The sequence below is a fragment of the Heterodontus francisci genome, unplaced genomic scaffold (assembly GCF_036365525.1).
Source record: "Heterodontus francisci isolate sHetFra1 unplaced genomic scaffold, sHetFra1.hap1 HAP1_SCAFFOLD_49_1, whole genome shotgun sequence".
Taxonomy (NCBI): Eukaryota; Metazoa; Chordata; class Chondrichthyes; order Heterodontiformes; family Heterodontidae; genus Heterodontus; species Heterodontus francisci.
This window is the reverse complement of record NW_027140357.1, coordinates 5,714,539-5,733,115: the sequence shown is the minus strand read 5'-3', so window position 1 is coordinate 5,733,115 and position 18,577 is coordinate 5,714,539.

Below are 18,577 nucleotides of genomic sequence, written 5' to 3'. Positions count from 1 at the left end.
TCAAAGTGGTTCAGGATCCTGCCAGGTGTGTATGGGGTTTTCACTGTGCATCAGGATTCTGCCAGGCGTGAGTGGGGCTTCACAGTGGATCAGGATCCTGCCAGGTGTGTACGGGCTTTTCACAATATATCAGGATCCTGCCAGGTGTGCACGGGGTTTCACAGAGGATCAGGTTCCTGCCAGGTGTGTACGGGGTTTTCACAATGTATCAGGATCCTACCAGGTGTGGACGGGGTTTCACAGAGGTTCAGGATCCTGCCAGGTGTGTACGGGGTTTTCACAATATATCAGGATCCTGCCAGATGTGTATGGGTGTTTCACCGTTTATCAGGATCGTGCCAGGTGTGTCTGGGGGTTTCACAGTGGATCAGTATCCTGCCAGGTGTGTATGGCGTTTCACAGTGCATCAGGATCCTGCCAGGTGTTTATGGAGTTTCACAGTGTATCAGGATCCTGCCAGGTGTGTATGGGAGTTTCACAGTGGATCAGGAACCTGCCAGGTGTGTATGGGGTTTCACAGTGTAACAGGATCCAGCCACGTGTGTATGGGAGTTTCACAGTGGATCAGGATCCTGCCAGTTGTGTATGGAGTTTCACAGTATATCAGGATCCTGCCAGGTGTGTATGGGGTTTCACAGTGTATCAGGATCCTGCCAGGTGTGTATGGGGTTTTCACAGTGTATCAGGATACTGCCATATGTGAATGGGGCTTCACTGAGCATCAGGAAACTGCCAGGTGTGTACGGGATTTTCACAGTGTATCAGGCTCCTGCCAGGTGTGTACGTGGGTTTCACAGATTATCAAGATCCTGCCAGGTGTGTATGGGGGTTTCGCAGTTCATCAGGATCCTGCCAGGTGTGTCTGGGGTTTTCGCAGAGGATCAGGTTCCTGCCAGGTGCATACGGGGTTTTCACAATATATCAGGATCCTGCCAGGTGTGTACGGGGTTTCACAGAGGATCAGGATCCTGCCAAGTGTGTACGGGGTTTTCACCTTCTATCAGGATCCTGCCAGGTGTGTATGGGGGTTTCAACGCTAAAAGGATACTGCCAGGTGTGTATGGGCGTTTCACAGTCTATCAGGATCCCGCCAGGTGTGTTTGGGGGTATCACATTTTATCAGGATCCTGCCAGGTGTGTATGGGGATTTCACAGTGCATCAGGATCCTGCCAGATGTGTGCGGCGTTTTCACAGTGGATCAGGATCCTGTCAGGTGTGCATGGGGATTTCACTGTGGATCAGGATGCTGCCAGGAGTGTATGGGAGTTTCACTTTTTATCAGGATCCTGCCAGGTGTGTATGGGGGTTTCACAGTTTATCAGGATCCTGCCAGGTGTGTATGTGGTTTTCACAGAGGGTCAGGATCCTGCCAGGTGTGTATGGGGTGTTCACAGTTTATCAGGATCCTTCCAGGTGTGTATGGCGTTTTCATAGTGGATCAGGATCCTGCCAGGTGTGTATGGGGTTTTCACAGTGTATCAGGATCTGCCAGGTGTGTATGGAGTTTCACAGTGTATCAGGATCCTGCCAGGTGTGTACGGGGTTTTCACAGTGGATCAGGATCCTGCCAGGTGTGCATGGGGATTTCACAGTGGATCAGGATCCTGCCAGGTCTGTATGTGGTTTTCACAGTGTATCAGGATCCTTCCAGGTGTGTATTGGGGTTTCACAGTTGATCAGGATCCTGCCGGGTGTTTATGGGGTTTCACAGTGTATCAGGATCCTTCCAGTTGTGTATGGGGTTTTCACAGTGTATCAGGATCCTGCCAGGTGTGTATGGCGTTTCACAGTGTATCAGGATCCTGCCAGGTGTGTATGGGGTTTCACAGTGTTTCGGGTTCCTGCCAAGTGTGTATGGGGTATTCGCAGTGGATCAGGATCCAGCCAGGTGTGTATGGGGTTTCACAGTGCATCAGGATCCTGCCAGGTGTACATGGGGTTTCACTGTGTATCAGGATCCTGCCAGGTGTGTATGGGGTTTTCACAGTGTATCTAGATCCTGCCAGATGTGTATGGGGTTTCACTGTGCATCAGGAACCTGCCAGGTGTGTATGGGTTTTCACAGCGGATCAGGATCCTGCCAGGTTTGTATGGGGTTTCCCAGTGTGTCAGGATCCTGTCAGTTGTGTATGGGGTTTGCACAGTGTATCAGGATCCTGCCAGGTGTGTATGGGGGTTTCTCAGTGGATCAGGATCCTGCCAGGTGTGTATGGGGTTTCACAGTGCATCAGGATCCTTCCAGGTCTGTATGGGGTTTTCACAGTGTATCAGGATCCTACCAGGTGTGTATGGGGTTTCACAGTGTATCAGGATCCTGCCAGGTGTGTATGGGGGTTTCACAGTGGATCAGGATCCTGCCAGGTGTGTCTGGGGTTTCACAGTGTATCAGGTTCCTGCCACGTGTGCATGGGGGTTTCACAGTGGATCACGATCCTGCCAAGTGTGTATGGGGTTTCACAGCGTATCAGCATCCTACCAGGTGTGTATGTGGTTTCACAGTGTATCAGGTTCCTGCCGGATGTGAATGAGGAATTCACAGTGCATCAGGATCCTGCCAGGTGTGTATGGGGTTTCACAGTGTATCAGAATCCTGCCACGTGTGTTTGAGGTTTTCACAGTGGATCAGGATCCTGCCAGGTGTGTGTGGAGTTTCACTTTGGATCAGGATCCTGCCAGGTGTGTTTGGGGTTTCACTGTGTCTCAGGGTCCTGCCGGGTATGTATGGGGTTTCACAGTGTATCAGGATCCTGCCAGATGTGTATGGGGTTTCACTGTGCATCAGGAACCTGCCAGGTGTGTATGGGATTTCACAGCGGAATAGGATCCTGCCAGGTTTGTATGGGGTTTCCCAGTGTATCAGGATCCTGCCAGGTGTGTATGGGGTTTTCACAGTTTATCAGGATCCTGCCAGGTGTGTATGGGGGTTTCTCAGTGGATCAGTATCCTGCCAGGTGTGTATGGGGTTTCACAGTGCATCAGGATCCTTCCAGGTGTGTATGGGGTTTTCACAGTGTATCAGGATCCTGCCAGGTGTGCATGGGGTTTCACAGTGTATCAGGATCCTGCCAGGTGTGTATGGGGGTTTCACAGTGGATCAGGATCCTGCCAGGTGTGTATGGGGTTTCACAGTGTATCAGGTTCCTGCCAGGTGTGCATGGGGGTTTCACAGTGGATCACGATCCTGCCAAGTGTGTATGGGGTTTCACAGCGTATCAGCATCCAGCCAGGTATGTATGTGGTTTCACAGTGTATCAGGTTCCTGCCGGATGTGAATGGGGATTTCACAGTGCATCAGGATCCTGCCAGGTGTGTATGGGGTTTCACAGTGTATCAGAATCCTGCCACGTGTGTTTGAGGTTTTCACAGTGGATAAGGATCCTGCCAGGTGTGTGTGGAGTTTCACTTTGGATCAGGATCCTGCCAGGTGTGTTTGGGGTTTCACTGTGTATCAGGGTCCTGCCAGGTTTGTATGGGGTTTCACAGTGTATCAGGGTCCTGCCAGGTGTGTATGGGGTTTTCACAGTGTATCAGGATCCTGCCAGGTGTGTAAGGGGGTTTCTCAGTGGAGCAGGATCCTGCCAGGTGTGTATGGGGGTTTCTGAGTGGATCAGGATCCTTCCAGGTGTGTATGGGGTTTTCACAGTTTATCAGGATCCTGCCAGGTGAGTATGGGGTTTCACAGTGTATCAGGATCCTGCCAGGTGTGTATGGGGTTTCACAGTGTATCAGGATCCTGCCAGGTGTGTATGGGGGTTTCACAGTGGATCAGGATCCTGCCAGATGTGTATGGGTTTTCACAGTGTATCAGGTTCCTGCCACGTGTGCATGGGGGTTTCACAGTGGATCAGGATCCTGCCAGGTGTGTATGGGGTTTCACAGCGTACCAGCATCCTTCCAGGTGTGTATGTGGTTTCACAGTGTATCAGGATCCTGCCGGATGTGAATGGGGTTTCACAGTGTATCACGATCCTGCCAGGTCTGTATGGGGTTTCACAGTGTATCAGAATCCTGCCACGTGTGTTTGAGGTTTTCACAGTGGATCAGGATCCTGCCAGGTGTGTATGGAGTTTCACTTTGGATCAGGATCCTGCCAGGTGTGTTTGGGGTTTCACTGTGTATCAGGGTCCTGCCAGGTTTGTATGGGGTTTCACAGTGTATCAGGGTCCTGCCAGGTGTGTATGGGGTTTTCACAGTGCATCAGTATCCTGCCAGGTGTGTATGGGGTTTCACAGTGTATCAGGATCCTGCCAGGTGTGTTTGGGGTTTTCAGTGTATCAGAATCCTGCCAGGAGTGACTGGGGTTTCACAGTGGATTAGGATCCTGCCAGATGTGAATGGGATTTTCACAGTGTATCAGGATCCTGCCAGGTGTGTATTGGGGTTTCACCATTTATCAGGATCTTGCCAGGTGTGTATATGGGTTTCACAGTGTATCAGGATCCTACCACGTGTGATTGGGGTTTCACAGTGGTTCAGGATTCTGCCAGGTGTGTATGGGGTTTTCACAGTGTATCAGGATCCTGCCAGGTGTGTATGGGGGTTTCTCAGTGGATCAGGATCCTGCCAGGTGTGCATGGGGCTTCACAGTGCATCAGGATCCTTCCAGGTGTGTATGGGGTTTTCGCAGTGTATCAGGATCCTGCCAGGTGAGTATGGGGTTTCACAGTGTATCAGGATCCTGCCAGGTGTGTTTAGGGTTTCACAGTGTATCAGGATCCTGCCAGGTGTGTATGGGGGTTTCACAGTGGATCAGGATCCTGCCAGGTGTGTATGGGGTTTCACAGTGTATCAGGTTCCTGCCACGTGTGCATGGGGTTTCACAGTGGATCACGATCCTGCCAGGTGTGTCTGGGGTGTCACAGTATTTCGGGATCCTGCCAGGTGTGTATGGGGTATTCGCAGTGGATCAGGATCCTGCCAGGTGTGTATGGGGTTTCACAGTGCATCAGGATCCTGCCAGGTGTGCATGGTTTTTCACTGTGCATCAGGATCCTGCCAGGTGTGTATGGGTTTTTCACAGTGTATCAGGATCCTGCCAGACGTGTATGAGGTTTCACTGTGCATCAGGAACCTGCCAGGTGTGTAAGGGTTTTCACAGCGGATCAGGATACTGCCAGGTTTGTATGGGGTTTCCCAGTGTATCAGGATCCTGCCAGGAGTGTATGGAGTTTTCACAGTGCATCAGGATCCTGCCAGGTGTGTATGGGGGTTTCTCAGTGGATCAGGATCATGCCAGGTGTGTATGGAGTTTTCACAGTGTATCAGGATCCTGCCAGATGATTGTGGGGTTTCACAGTGTATCAGGATTCTGCCAGGTGTGTATGGGGTTTCACAGTGTATCAGGATCCTGCCAGGTGTGTGTGGGGGTTTCACAGTGGATCAGGATCCTGCCAGGTGTGTATGGGGTTTCACAGTGTATCAGGTTCCTGCCACGTATGCATGGGAGTTTCACAGTGGATCAGGATCCAGCCAGGTGTGTATGGGGTTTCACAGCGTATCAGCATCCTTCCAGGTGTGTATGTGGTTTCACAGTGTATCAGGATCCTGCCGGATGTGAATGGGGATTTCACAGTGTATCAGGATCCTGCCAGGTGTGTATGGGGTTTCACAGTGTATCAGAATCCTGCCACGTGTGTTTGAGGTTTTCACAGTGGATCAGGATCCTGCCAGGTGTGTATGGAGTTTCACTTTGGATCAGGATCCTGCCAAGTGTTTTTGGGGTTTCACTGTGTATCAGGGTCCTGCCAGGTTTGTATGGGGCTTCACAGTGTATCAGGGTCCTGCCAGGTGTGTATGGGGTTTTCACAGTGCATCAGGATCCTGCCAGGTGTGTATGGGGTTTCACAGTGTATCAGGATCCTGCCAGGTGTGTTTGGGGTTTTCAGTGTATCAGAATCCAGCCAGGAGTGACTGGGGTTTCACAGTGGATCAGGATCCTGCCAGGTGTGAATGGGATTTTCACAGTGTGTCAGGATCCTGCCAGGTGTGTATTGGGGTTTCACCGTTTATCAGGATCTTGCCAGGTGTGTATGTGGGTTTCACAGTGTATCAGGATCCTAACAGGTGTGTATGGGGGTTTCACAGTGGTTCAGGATCCTGCCAGGCGTGAATGGGGCTTCACAGTGGATCAGGATCCTGCCAGGTGTGTATGGGGTTTCACAGTGTATCAGGATCCTGCCAGATGTGAATGGGGGTTTCACTGTGTATCAGGATTCCTGCCAGGTGTGAATGGGGTTTCACTGTGTATCATGATCCTGCCATGTGTGAATGGGGTTTCTCAGTCCATCAGGATCCTGCCAGAAGTGAATGGGGTTTCGCAGTGGATCTAGATCCTGCCAGTTGCGTACGGTGTTTTCACTGTGTATCATGATACTGCCAGATGAGAATGGGTTTTCACTGTACATCAGGAACCTGCCAGGTGTGTACGGGGTTTTCACAGTGTATTAGGCTCCTGCCAGGGGTGTATGGGGTTTCACAGTGTGTCAGGATCCTGCCAGATGTGAATGGGGATTCACTGTGTTTCAGGATCCTGCCAGCGGTGAATGGGGTTTCACAGTGTATCAGGATCCTGCCAGATGTGAATGGGGTTTCACAGTGGATCAAGATCCTGCCAGTTGTGTATGGGGAATTCACAGTGTATCATGATACTGCCAGATGTGAATCGGGTTTCTCTGTGCATCAGGAACCTGCCAGGTGTGTACGGGGATTTCACAGTGTATTAGGCTCCTGCCAGGTGTGTATGGTGGTTCCACAGTTTATCAGGATACTGCCAGGTGTGTATGGGGGTTTCACAGAGGATCAGGATCCTGCCAGGTGTGTATGTGGTTTCACAGTGTATCAGGATTCTGTCAGGTGTGTATGGGGTTATACAGTGTTTCAGGATACTGCCAGGTGTGTATGGGGGTTTCACAGTGGATCAGGATCCTGCCAGGTGTGTATGGGGTTTCACAGTGCATCAGTATCCTGCCAGGTGTGCATGGGGTTTCACTGTGTATCAGGATCCTGCCAGGTGTGCATGGGGCTTTCTCAGTGTATCTAGATCCTGCCAGATGTGTTTGGGGTTTCACTGTGCATCAGGAACCTGCTAGGTGTGTGTGGGTTTTCACAGTGGATCATGATCCTGCCAGGTGTGTATGGGGTTTCACAGTGTATCAGGATCCTGCCAGGTATGTATAGGGTTTCACAGTGTATCAGGATCCTTCCAAGTGTGTATGGGGTTTCACAGTGTATCAGGATCCTGCCAGGTGTGTATGGGGTTTCACAGTGAATCAGGATCCTGCCAGGTGTGCATGGGGGTTTCACAGTGGATCAGGATCCTGCCAGGTGTTTATGGGGTTTCACAGTGTATCAGTTTCCTGCCACGTGTGCATGGGGGTTTCACAGTGTATCAGAATCTGCCAGGTGTGTATGGAGTTTCACAGTGTATCAGGATCCTGCCAGGTGTGCATGGGGTTTTCACATTGTATCAGGATCCTGCCAGGTTTCTATGGGGGTTCACAGTGTTTCAGGATCCTGCCAGGTGTGTATGGGGGTTTCACAGTGGATCAGGATCCTGCCAGGTGTGTATGGGGTTTCACAGTGCATCAGGATCCTGCCAGGTGTGTACGGGGTTTTCACAGTGGATCAGGATTCTGCCAGGTGTACATGGGGATTTCACAGTGGATCAGGATCCTGCCAGGTGTGTATGGGGTTTACACAGTGTATCAGGATCCTTCCAGGTGTTTATGGGTATTTCACAGTGTATCAGGTACCTGCCAGGTGTGCATGGGGGTTTCACAGTTGATCAGGATACTGCCGGGTGTGTATGGGGTTTCACAGTGTATCAGGATCCTTCCAGGTGTGTATGGGGTTTTCACAATGTATCAGGATCCTGCCAGGTGTGTATGGGGTTTCACAGTGTATCAGGATCCTGCCAGGTGTGTATGGGGTTTCACAGTGCATCAGTATCCTGCCAGGTGTGCATGGGGTTTCACTGTGTATCAGGATCCTGCCAGGTGTGCATGGGGCTTTCTCAGTGTATCTAGATCCTGCCAGATGTGTTTGGGGTTTCACTGTGCATCAGGAACCTGCTAGGTGTGTGTGGGTTTTCACAGTGGATCATGATCCTGCCAGGTGTGTATGGGGTTTCACAGTGTATCAGGATCCTGCCAGGTATGTATAGGGTTTCACAGTGTATCAGGATCCTTCCAAGTGTGTATGGGGTTTCACAGTGTATCAGGATCCTGCCAGGTGTGTATGGGGTTTCACAGTGAATCAGGATCCTGCCAGGTGTGCATGGGGGTTTCACAGTGGATCAGGATCCTGCCAGGTGTTTATGGGGTTTCACAGTGTATCAGGTTCCTGCCACGTGTGCATGGGGGTTTCACAGTGTATCAGAATCTGCCAGGTGTGTATGGAGTTTCACAGTGTATCAGGATCCTGCCAGGTGTGCATGGGGTTTTCACATTGTATCAGGATCCTGCCAGGTTTCTATGGGGGTTCACAGTGTTTCAGGATCCTGCCAGGTGTGTATGGGGGTTTCACAGTGGATCAGGATCCTGCCAGGTGTGTATGGGGTTTCACAGTGCATCAGGATCCTGCCAGGTGTGTACGGGGTTTTCACAGTGGATCAGGATCCTGCCAGGTGTACATGGGGATTTCACAGTGGATCAGGATCCTGCCAGGTGTGTATGGGGTTTTCACAGTGTATCAGGATCCTTCCAGGTGTTTATGGGTATTTCACAGTGTATCAGGTACCTGCCAGGTGTGCATGGGGGTTTCACAGTTGATCAGGATACTGCCGGGTGTGTATGGGGTTTCACAGTGTATCAGGATCCTTCCAGGTGTGTATGGGGTTTTCACAATGTATCAGGATCCTGCCAGGTGTGTATGGGGTTTCACAGTGTATCAGGATCCTGCCAGGTGTGTATGGGGTTTCACAGTGTTTCGGGATCCTGCCAGGTGTGTATGGGGTATTCGCAGTGGATCAGGATCCTGCCAGGTGTGTATGGTGTTTCACAGTGCATCAGGATCCTGCCAGGTGTGCATGGTTTTTCACTGTGCATCAGGATCCTGCCAGGTGTGTATGGGGTTTTCACAGTGTATCAGGATCCTGCCAGATGTGTATGGGGTTTCACTGTGCATCAGGAACCTGCCAGGTGTGTAAGGGTTTTCACAGCGGATCAGGATCCTGCCAGGTTTGTATGGGGTTTCCCAGTTTATCAGGATCCTGCTAGGTGTGTATGGAGTTTTCACAGTGCTTCAGGATCCTGCCAGGTGTGTATGGGGGTTTCTCAGTGTATCAGGATCATGCCAGGTGTGTATGGGGTTTCACAGTGCATCAGGATCCTTCAAGGTGTGTATGGGGTTTTCACAGTGTATCAGGATCCTGCCAGGTGAGTGTGGGGTTTCACAGTGTATCAGGATTCTGCCAGGTGTGTATGGGGTTTCACAGTGTATCAGGATCCTGCCAGGTGTGTATGGGGGTTTCACAGTGGATCAGGATCCTGCCAGGTGTGTAGGGGGTTTCACAGTGTATCAGGTTCCTGCCACGTGTGCATGGGGGTTTCACAGTGGATCAGGATCCTGCCAGGTGTATATGGGGTTTCACAGCGTATCAGCATCCTTCCAGGTGTGTATGTGGTTTCACAGTGTATCAGGATCCTGCCGGATGTGAATGGGGATTTCACAGTGTATCAGGATCCTGCCAGGTGTGTATGGGGTTTCACAGTGTATCAGAATCCTGCCACGTGTGTTTGAGGTTTTCACAGTGGATCAGGATCCTGCCAGGTGTGTATGGAGTTTCACTTTGGATCAGGATCCTGCCAGGTGTTTTTGGGGTTTCACTGTGTATCAGGGTCCTGCCAGGTTGGTATGGGGTTTCACAGTGTATCAGGATCCTGCCAGGTGTGTTTGGGTTATTCACAGTGCATCAGGATCCTGCCAGGTGTGTATGGGGTTTCACAGTGTATCTGGATCCTGCCAGGTGTGTTTGGGGTTTTCAGTGTATCAGAATCCAGCCAGGAGTGACTGGCGTTTCACAGTGGATCAGGATCCTGCCAGGTGTGAATGGGATTTCCACAGTGTGTCAGGATCCTGCCAGGTGTGTATTGTGGTTTCACCGTTTATCAGGATCTTGCCAGGTGTGTATGTGGGTTTCACAGTGTATCAGGATCCTACCAGGTGTGTATGGGGGTTTCACAGTGGTTCAGGATCCTGCCAGGTGTGTATGGGGTTTTCACTGTGTATCAGGATCCTGCCAGGCGTGAATGGGGCTTCACAGTGGATCAGGATCCTGCCAGGTGTGTATGGGGTTTCACAGTGTATCAGGATCCTGCCAGATGTGAATGGGGGTTTCACTGTGTATCAGGATTCCTGCCAGGTGTGAATGGGGTTTCACTGTGTATCATGATCCTGCCATGTGTGAATGGGGTTTCTCAGTGCATCAGGATCCTGCCAGAAGAGAATGGGGTTTCGCAGTGGATCTAGATCCTGCCAGTTGCGTACGGTGTTTTCACTGTGTATCATGATACTGCCAGATGAGAATGGGGTTTCACTGTGTTTCAGGAACCTGCCAGGTGTGTACGGGGTTTTCACAGTGTATTAGGCTCCTGCCAGGGGTGTATGGGGTTTCACAGTGTATCATGATACTGCCAGATGTGAATCGGGTTTCTCTGTGCATCAGGAACCTGCCAGGTGTGTACGGGGTTTTCACAGTGTATTAGGCTCCTGCCAGGTGTGTATGGTGGTTTCACAGTTTATCAGGATACTGCCAGGTGTGGATGGGGGTTTCACAGTGGATCTGGATCCTGCCAGGTGTGTACGGGGTTTCACAGAGGATCAGGATCCTGCCAGGTGTGTATGTGGTTTCACAGTGTATCAGGATTCTGCCAGGTGTGTATGGGGTTTCACAGTGTTTCAGGTTACTGCCAGGTGTTTATGGGGGTTTCACAGTGGATCAGGATCCTGCCAGGTGTGTATGGGGTTTCACAGTGCATCAGTATCCTGCCAGGTGAGCATGGGGTTTCACTGTGTATCAGGATCCTGCCAGGTGTGTATGGGGTTTTCACAGTGTATCTGGATCCTGCCAGATGTGTTTGGTGTTTCACTGTGCATCAGGAACCTGCTAGGTGTGTATGGGTTTTCACAGTGGATCATGATCCTGACAGGTGTGTATGGGGTTTCACAGTGTATCAGGATCCTGCCAGGTATGTATAGGGTTTCACAGTGTATCAGGATCCTTCCAGGTGTGTATGGGGTTTCACAGTGTATCAGGATCGTGCCAGGTGTGTATGGGGTTTCACAGTGAATCAGGATCCTGCCAGGTGTGTATGGGGGTTTCACAGTGGATCAGGATCATGCCAGGTGTTTATGGGGTTTCACAGTGTATCAGGTTCCTGCCACGTGTGCATGGGGGTTTCGCATTGGATCAGGATCCTGCCAGGTGTGTATTGGGTTTCACAGTGCATCAGGATCCTGCCGGATGTGAATGGGGATTTCACAGTGTATCAGTATCCTGCCGGGTGTGTATGAGGTTTCACAGTGCATCAGAATCCTGCCACGTGTGTTTGGGGTTTCACTTGGGATCAGGATCCTGCCAGGTGTGTTAGGGGTTTCACTGTGTATCAGGGTCCTGTCAGGTTTATATGGGGTTTCACAGTGTATCAGGCTCCTGCCAGGTGTGTATGGGGTTTTCACAGTGCATCAGGAACCTGCCAGGTGTGGATGTGGGTTTCACAGTGTATCAGGATCCTGCCAGGTGTGTATGGGGGTTTCACAGTGGTTCAGGATCCTGCCAGGTTTGTATGGGGTTTTCACTGTGTATCAGGATCCTGCCAGGTGTTAATGGGGCTTCACAGTGGATCAGGATCCTGCCAGGTGTGTATGGGGTTTTCAAAGTGGATCAGGATCCTGCCAGGTGTGTATTGGGTTTCACAGTGTATCAGGATGCTGCCAGATGTGAATGGGGTTTCACAGTGTATCAGGATTCCTGCCAGGTGTGAATGGGGTTTCACTGTGTATCATGATCCTGCCAGGTGTGAATGGCGTTTCACAGTGTATCAGGAACCTGCCAGAAGTGAGAGGGGTTTCACAGTGGATCAAGATCCTGCCAGTTGTGTATGGGGTTTTCACAGTGTATCTTGATACTGCCAGATTTGAGTGAGGTTTCACTGTGCATCAGGAACCTGCCAGGTGTGTACGGGGTTTTCACAGTGTATTAGGCACCTGCCAGGTGTGTATGGGGTTTCACAGTGTGTCAGGATCCTGCCAGATGTGAATGGGGTTTCACTGTGTATCAGGATTCCTGCCAGGTGTGAATGGGTTTTCACTGTGTATCAGGATCCTGCCAGCTGTGAATGGGGTTTCACAGTGGATCAGGATCCTGCCAGATGTGAATGGGGCTTCACAGTGGATCAAGATCCTGCCAGTTGTGTATGGGGTTTTCACAGTGTATCATGATACTGCCAGATGTGAATGGGGTTTCACTGTGCATCAGGAACCTGCCAGGTGTGTACGGGGTTTTCACAGTGTATTAGGCTCCCGCCAGGTGTGTATGGTGGTTTCACAGTTTATGAGGATACTGCCAGGTGTGTATGGGGGTTTCACAGTGGATCAGGATCCTGCCAGGTGTGTACGGGGTTTCACAGAGGATCAGGATCCTGCCAGGTGTGTACGGGGTTTTCACAATATATCAGGATCCTGCCAGATGTGTACGGGGTTTCACAGAGGATCAGGATCCTGCCAGGTATGTAGGGGGTTTTCACAATATATCAGGGTCCTGCAAGTTGTGTATGGGGGTTTCACACTATATCAGGATCCTGCCAGGTGTGCATGGGTTTTCACAGTTTATCATGATCCTGCCAGATGTGTCTGAGGGTTTCACAGTTTATCAGGATCCTGCCAGGTGTGTATGGGGGTTTCACAGTTTATCAGGACCTGCCAGGTGTGTATGGGGGTTTCACAGTGTATCATGATACTGCCAGATGTGAATGGGGTTTCACTGTGCATCAGGAACCTGCCAGGTGTGTACGGGGTTTTCACAGTGTATTAGGCTCCTGCCAGGTGTGTATGGTGGTTTCACAGTTCATCAGGATACTGCCAGGTTTGTATGGGGGTTTCACAGTGGATCAGGATCCTGCCAGGTGTGTACGGGGTTTCACAGAGGATCAGGATCCTGCCAGGTGTGTACGGGGTTTTCACAATATATCAGGGTCCTGCAAATTGTGTATGGGGGTTTCACACTATATCAGGATCCTGCCAGGTGTGCATGGGTTTTCACAGTTTATCATGATCCTGCCAGATGTGTCTGAGGGTTTCACAGTTTATCAGGATCCTGCCAGGTGTGTATGGGGGTTTCACAGTTTATCAGGATCTGCCAGGTGTGTATGGGGGTTTCACAGTTTATCAGGTTCCTGCCAGGTATGTATGGGGTTTTCACAATTTATCAGGATCCTGCCAGGTGTGTATGGGGTTTCACAGTTTATCAGGATCCTGCCAGGTGTGTATGGGGTTTTCACAGTGGATCAGGACCCTGCCAGATGTGTATGGGGTTTTCACAATTTATCAGGACCCTGCCAGGTGTGTATGGGGTTTCACAGTTTATCAGGATCCTGCCAGGTGTGTATGGGGATTTCACAGTGGATCAGGATCCTGCCAGGTGTGTATGGGGTTTTCACAATGTATCAGTATCTGCCAGGTGTGTTTGGAGTTTAACAGTGGATCAGGATCCTTCCATGTGTGTATGGGGTTTTCACAGTGGATCAGTATCCTGCCAGGTGTGTATGAGGTTTCACAGTGCATCAGAATCCTGCCACGTGTGTTTGGGGTTTCACTTGGGATCAGGATCCTGCCAGGTGTGTTAGGGGTTTCACTGTGTATCAGGGTCCTGTCAGGTTTATATGGGGTTTCACAGTGTATCAGAGTCCTGCCAGGTGTGTATGGGGTTTTCACAGTGCATCAGGAACCTACCAGGTGTGGATGTGGGTTTCACAGTGTATCAGGATCCTGCCAGGTGTGTATGGGGGTTTCACAGTGGCTCTGGATCCTGCCAGGTGTGTATGGGGTTTTCACTGTGTATCAGGATCCTGCCAGGTGTTAATGGGGCTTCACAGTGGATCAGGAACCTGCCAGGTGTGTATGGGGTTATCAAAGTGGATCAGGATCCTGCCAGGTGTGTATGGGGTTTCACAGTGTATCAGGATGCTGCCAGATGTGAATGGGGTTTCACAGTGTATCAGGATTCCTGCCAGGTGTGAATGGGGTTTCACTGTGTATCATGATCCTGCCAGGTGTGAATGGCGTTTCACAGTGTATCAGGAACCTGCCAGAAGTGAGAGGGGTTTCACAGTGGATCAAGATCCTACCAGTTGTGTATGGGTTTTTCACAGTGTATCATGATACTGCCAGATTTGAGTGGGGTTTCACTGTGCATCAGGAACCTGCCCGGTGTGTACGGCGTTTTCACAGTGTATTAGGCACCTGCCAGGTGTGTATGGGGTTTCACAGTGTGTCAGGATCCTGCCAGATGTGAATGGGGTTTCACTGTGCATCAGGATTCCTGCCAGGTGTGAATGGGTTTTCACTGTGTATCAGGATCCTGCCAGCTGTGAATGGGGTTTCACAGTGGATCAGGATCCTGCCAGATGTGAATGGGGCTTCACGGTGGATCAAGATCCTGCCAGTTGTGTATGGGGTTTTCACAGTGTATCATGATACTGCCAGATGTGAATGGGGTTTCACTGTGCATCAGGAACCTGCCAGGTGTGTACGGGGTTTTCACAGTGTATTAGGCTCCTGCCAGGTGTGTATGGTGGTTTCACAGTTTATCAGGATACTGCCAGGTGTGTATGGGGGTTTCACAGTGGATCAGGATACTGCCAGGTGTGTACGGGGTTTCACAGAGGATCAGGATCCTGCCAGGTGTGTACGGGGTTTTCACAATATATCAGGGTCCTGCAAGTTGTGTATGGGGGTTTCACACTATATCAGGATCCTGCCAGGTGTGCATGGGTTTTCACAGTTTATCATGATCCTGCCAGATGTGTCTGAGGGTTTCACAGTTTATCAGGATCCTGCCAGGTGTGTATGGGGGTTTCACAGTTTATCAGGACCTGCCAGGTGTGTATGGGGGTTTCACAGTTTATCAGGTTCCTGCCAGGTATGTATGGGGTTTTCACAATTTATCAGGATCCTGCCAGGTGTGTATGGGGTTTCACAGTTTATCAGGATCCTGCCAGGTGTCTATGGGGATTTCACAGTGGATCAGGATCCTGCCAGGTATGTATGGGGTTTTCACAGTGTATCAGTATCTGCCAGGTGTGTATGGAGTTTAACAGTGGATCAGGATCCTTCCATGTGTGTATGGGGTTTTCACAGTGGATCAGAATCCTGCCAGGTGTGTATGGGTTTTCAAAGTGTATCAGGATCCTGCCAGGTGTGTATGGGGTTTTCACTGTGTATCAGGATCCTGCCAGGTGTGTATGGGGGTTTCACTGTTGGTCAGGATCCTGCCAGGTGTGTATGGGGTTTCACAGTGCATCAGGATCCTTCCAGGTGTGTATGGGGTTTTCACAGTGTATCAGGAATCTGCCAGGTGTGTATGGGGTTTCACAGTGTATCAGGATCCTGGCAGGTGTGTATGGGGTTTCACAGTGTATCAGGATCCTGCCAGGTGTGTATGGGGGTTTCACAGTGGATCAGGATCCTGCCAGATGTGTATGGGGTTTCACAGTGCATCAGGATCCTGCCGGGTGTGAATGGGGATTTCACAGTGTATCAGGATCCTGCCAGGTGTGCATGGGGTTTCACAGTGTATCAGAATCCTGCCACCTATGTTTGGGGTTTTCACAGTGGATCAGGATCCTGCCAGGTGTGTTTGGGGTTTCACAGTGGATCAGGATCCTGCCAGGTGTGTTTGGGGTTTCACTGTGGATCAGGGTCCTGCCATGTTTGTCTGGGGTTTCACTGTGTATCTGGGTCCTGCCAGGTGTGTTTGGGGTTTTCACAGTGCATCAGGTTCCTACCAGGTGTGTATGGGGTTTCACGGAGTATCAGGATCCAGCCAAGTGTGTTTGGGGTTTTCAGTGTATCAGAATCCTGCCAGGTGTGACTGGAGTTTCACAGTGTATCAGGATGCTGCCAGATGTGAATGGGGCTTCACAGTGGATCAGGATCCTGCCAGGTGTGAATGGGATTTTCACAGTGTGTCAGGATCCTGCCAGGTGTGTATGGGGGTTTCACCGTTTATCAGGATCCTGCCAGGTGTGTATGTGGTTTCATAGTTTATCAGGATACTGCCAGGTGTGTATGGGGGTTTCACAGTGGATCAGGATCCTGCCAGGTGTGTATGAGGTTTCACAGAGGATCAGGATCCTGCCAGGTCTGTACGGGGTTTTCACAATATATCAGGATCCTGCCAGATGTGCACGGGGTTTCACAGAGGATCAGGATCCTGCCAGGTATGTAGGGCGTTTTCACAATATATCAGGGTCCTGCAAGTTGTGTATGGGGGTTTCACACTATATCAGGATCCTGCCAGGAGTGCATGGGTTTTCACAGTTTATCATGATCCTGCCAGATGTGTCTGAGGGTTTCACAGTTTATCAGGTCCTGCCAGGTGTGTTTGGGGGTTTCACAGTTTATCTGGACCTGCCAGGTGTGTATGGGGGTTTCACAGCTTATCAGGTTCCTGCCAGATACGTATGGGGGTTTCACAGTTCATCGGGATCCTGCCAGGTGTGTATGGGGTTTTCACAGTGGATCAGTATCTGCCAGGTGTGTATGGAGTTTAACAGTGGATCAGGATCCATCCATGTGTGTATGGGGTTTTCACAGTGGATCAGAATTCTGCCAGGTGTGTATGGGTTTTCACAGTGTATCAGGATCCTGCCAGGTGTGTATGGGGTTTTAACTGTGTATCAGGATCCTGCCAGGTGTGTCTGGGGGTTTCACTGTTGGTCAGGATCCTGCCAGGTGTGTTTGGGGTTTCACAGTGCATCAGGATCCTTCCAGGTGTGTATGGGGTTTTCACAGTGTATCAGGAATCTGCCAGGTGTGTATGGGGTTTCACAGTGTATCAGGATCCTGGCAGGTGTGTATGGGGTTTCACAGTGTATCAGGATCCTGCCAGGTGTGTATGGGGGTTTCACAGTGGATCAGGATCCTGCCAGGTGTGTATGGGGTTTCACAGTGCATCAGGATCCTGCCGGGTGTGAATGGGGATTTCACAGTGAATCAGGATCCTGCCAGGTGTGCATGGGGTTTCACAGTGTATCTGAATCCTGCCACCTGTGTTTGGGGTTTTCACAGTGAATCAGTGTCCTGCCAGGTGTGTTTGGGGTTTCACAGTGGATCAGGATCCTGCCAGGTGTGTTTGGGGTTTCACTGTGCATCAGGGTCCTCCCATGTTTGTCTGGGGTTTCACTGTGTATCTGCGTCCTGCCAGGTGTGTTTGGGGTTTTCACAGTGCATCAGGTTCCTACCAGGTGTGTATGGGGTTTCACAGTGTATCAGGATCCAGCCAAGTGTGTTTGGGGTTTTCAGTGTATCAGAATCCTGCCAGGTGTGACTGGGGTTTCACAGTGTATCAGGATACTGCCAGATGTGAATGGGGCTTCACAGTGGATCAGGATCCTGCCAGGTGTGAATGGGATTTTTACAGTGTGTCAGGATCCTGCCAGGTGTGTATGGGGGTTTCACCGTTTATCAGGATCCTGCCAGGTGTGTTTGTGGTTTCATAGTTTATCAGGATACTGCCAGGTGTGTATGGGGGTTTCACAGTGGATCAGGATCCTGCCAGGTGTGTATGGGGTTTCACAGAGGATCAGGATCCTGCCAGGTGTGTACGGGGTTTTCACAATATATCAGGATCCTGCCAGATTTGTACGGGGTTTCACAGAGGATCAGGATCCTGCCAGGTATGGAGGGGGTTTTCACAATATATCAGGGTCCTGCAAGTTATGTATGGGGGTTTCACACTATATCAGGATACTGCCAGGAATGCATAGGTTTTCACAGTTTATCATGATCCTGCCAGATGTGTCTGAGGGTTTCACAGTTTATCAGGATCCTGCCAGGTGTGTTTGGGGGTTTCACAGTTTATCTGGACCTGCCAGGTGTGTATGGGGGTTTCACAGCTTACCACGTTCCTGCCAGGTACGTATGGGGGTTTCACAGTTCATCGTGATCCTGCCAGGTGTGTATGGGGTTTTCACAGTGGATCAGGACCCTGCCAGATGTGTATGGGGTTTTCACAATTTATCAGGATCCTGCCAGGTGTGTATGGGATTTCACAGTTTATCAGGATCCTGCCAGGTGTGTATGGGGATTTCACAGTGGATCAGGATCCTGCCATGTGTGTATGGGGTTTTCACAGTGGATCAGTATCCTGCCAGGTGTGTATGAGGTTTCACAGTGCATCAGAATCCTGCCACGTGTGTTTGGGGTTTCACTTGGGATCAGGATCCTGCCAGGTGTGTTAGGGGTTTCACTGTGTATCAGGGTCCTGTCAGGTTTATATGGGGTTTCACAGTGTATCAGGGTCCTGCCAGGTGTGTATGGGGTTTTCACAGTGCATCAGGAACCTACCAGGTGTGGATG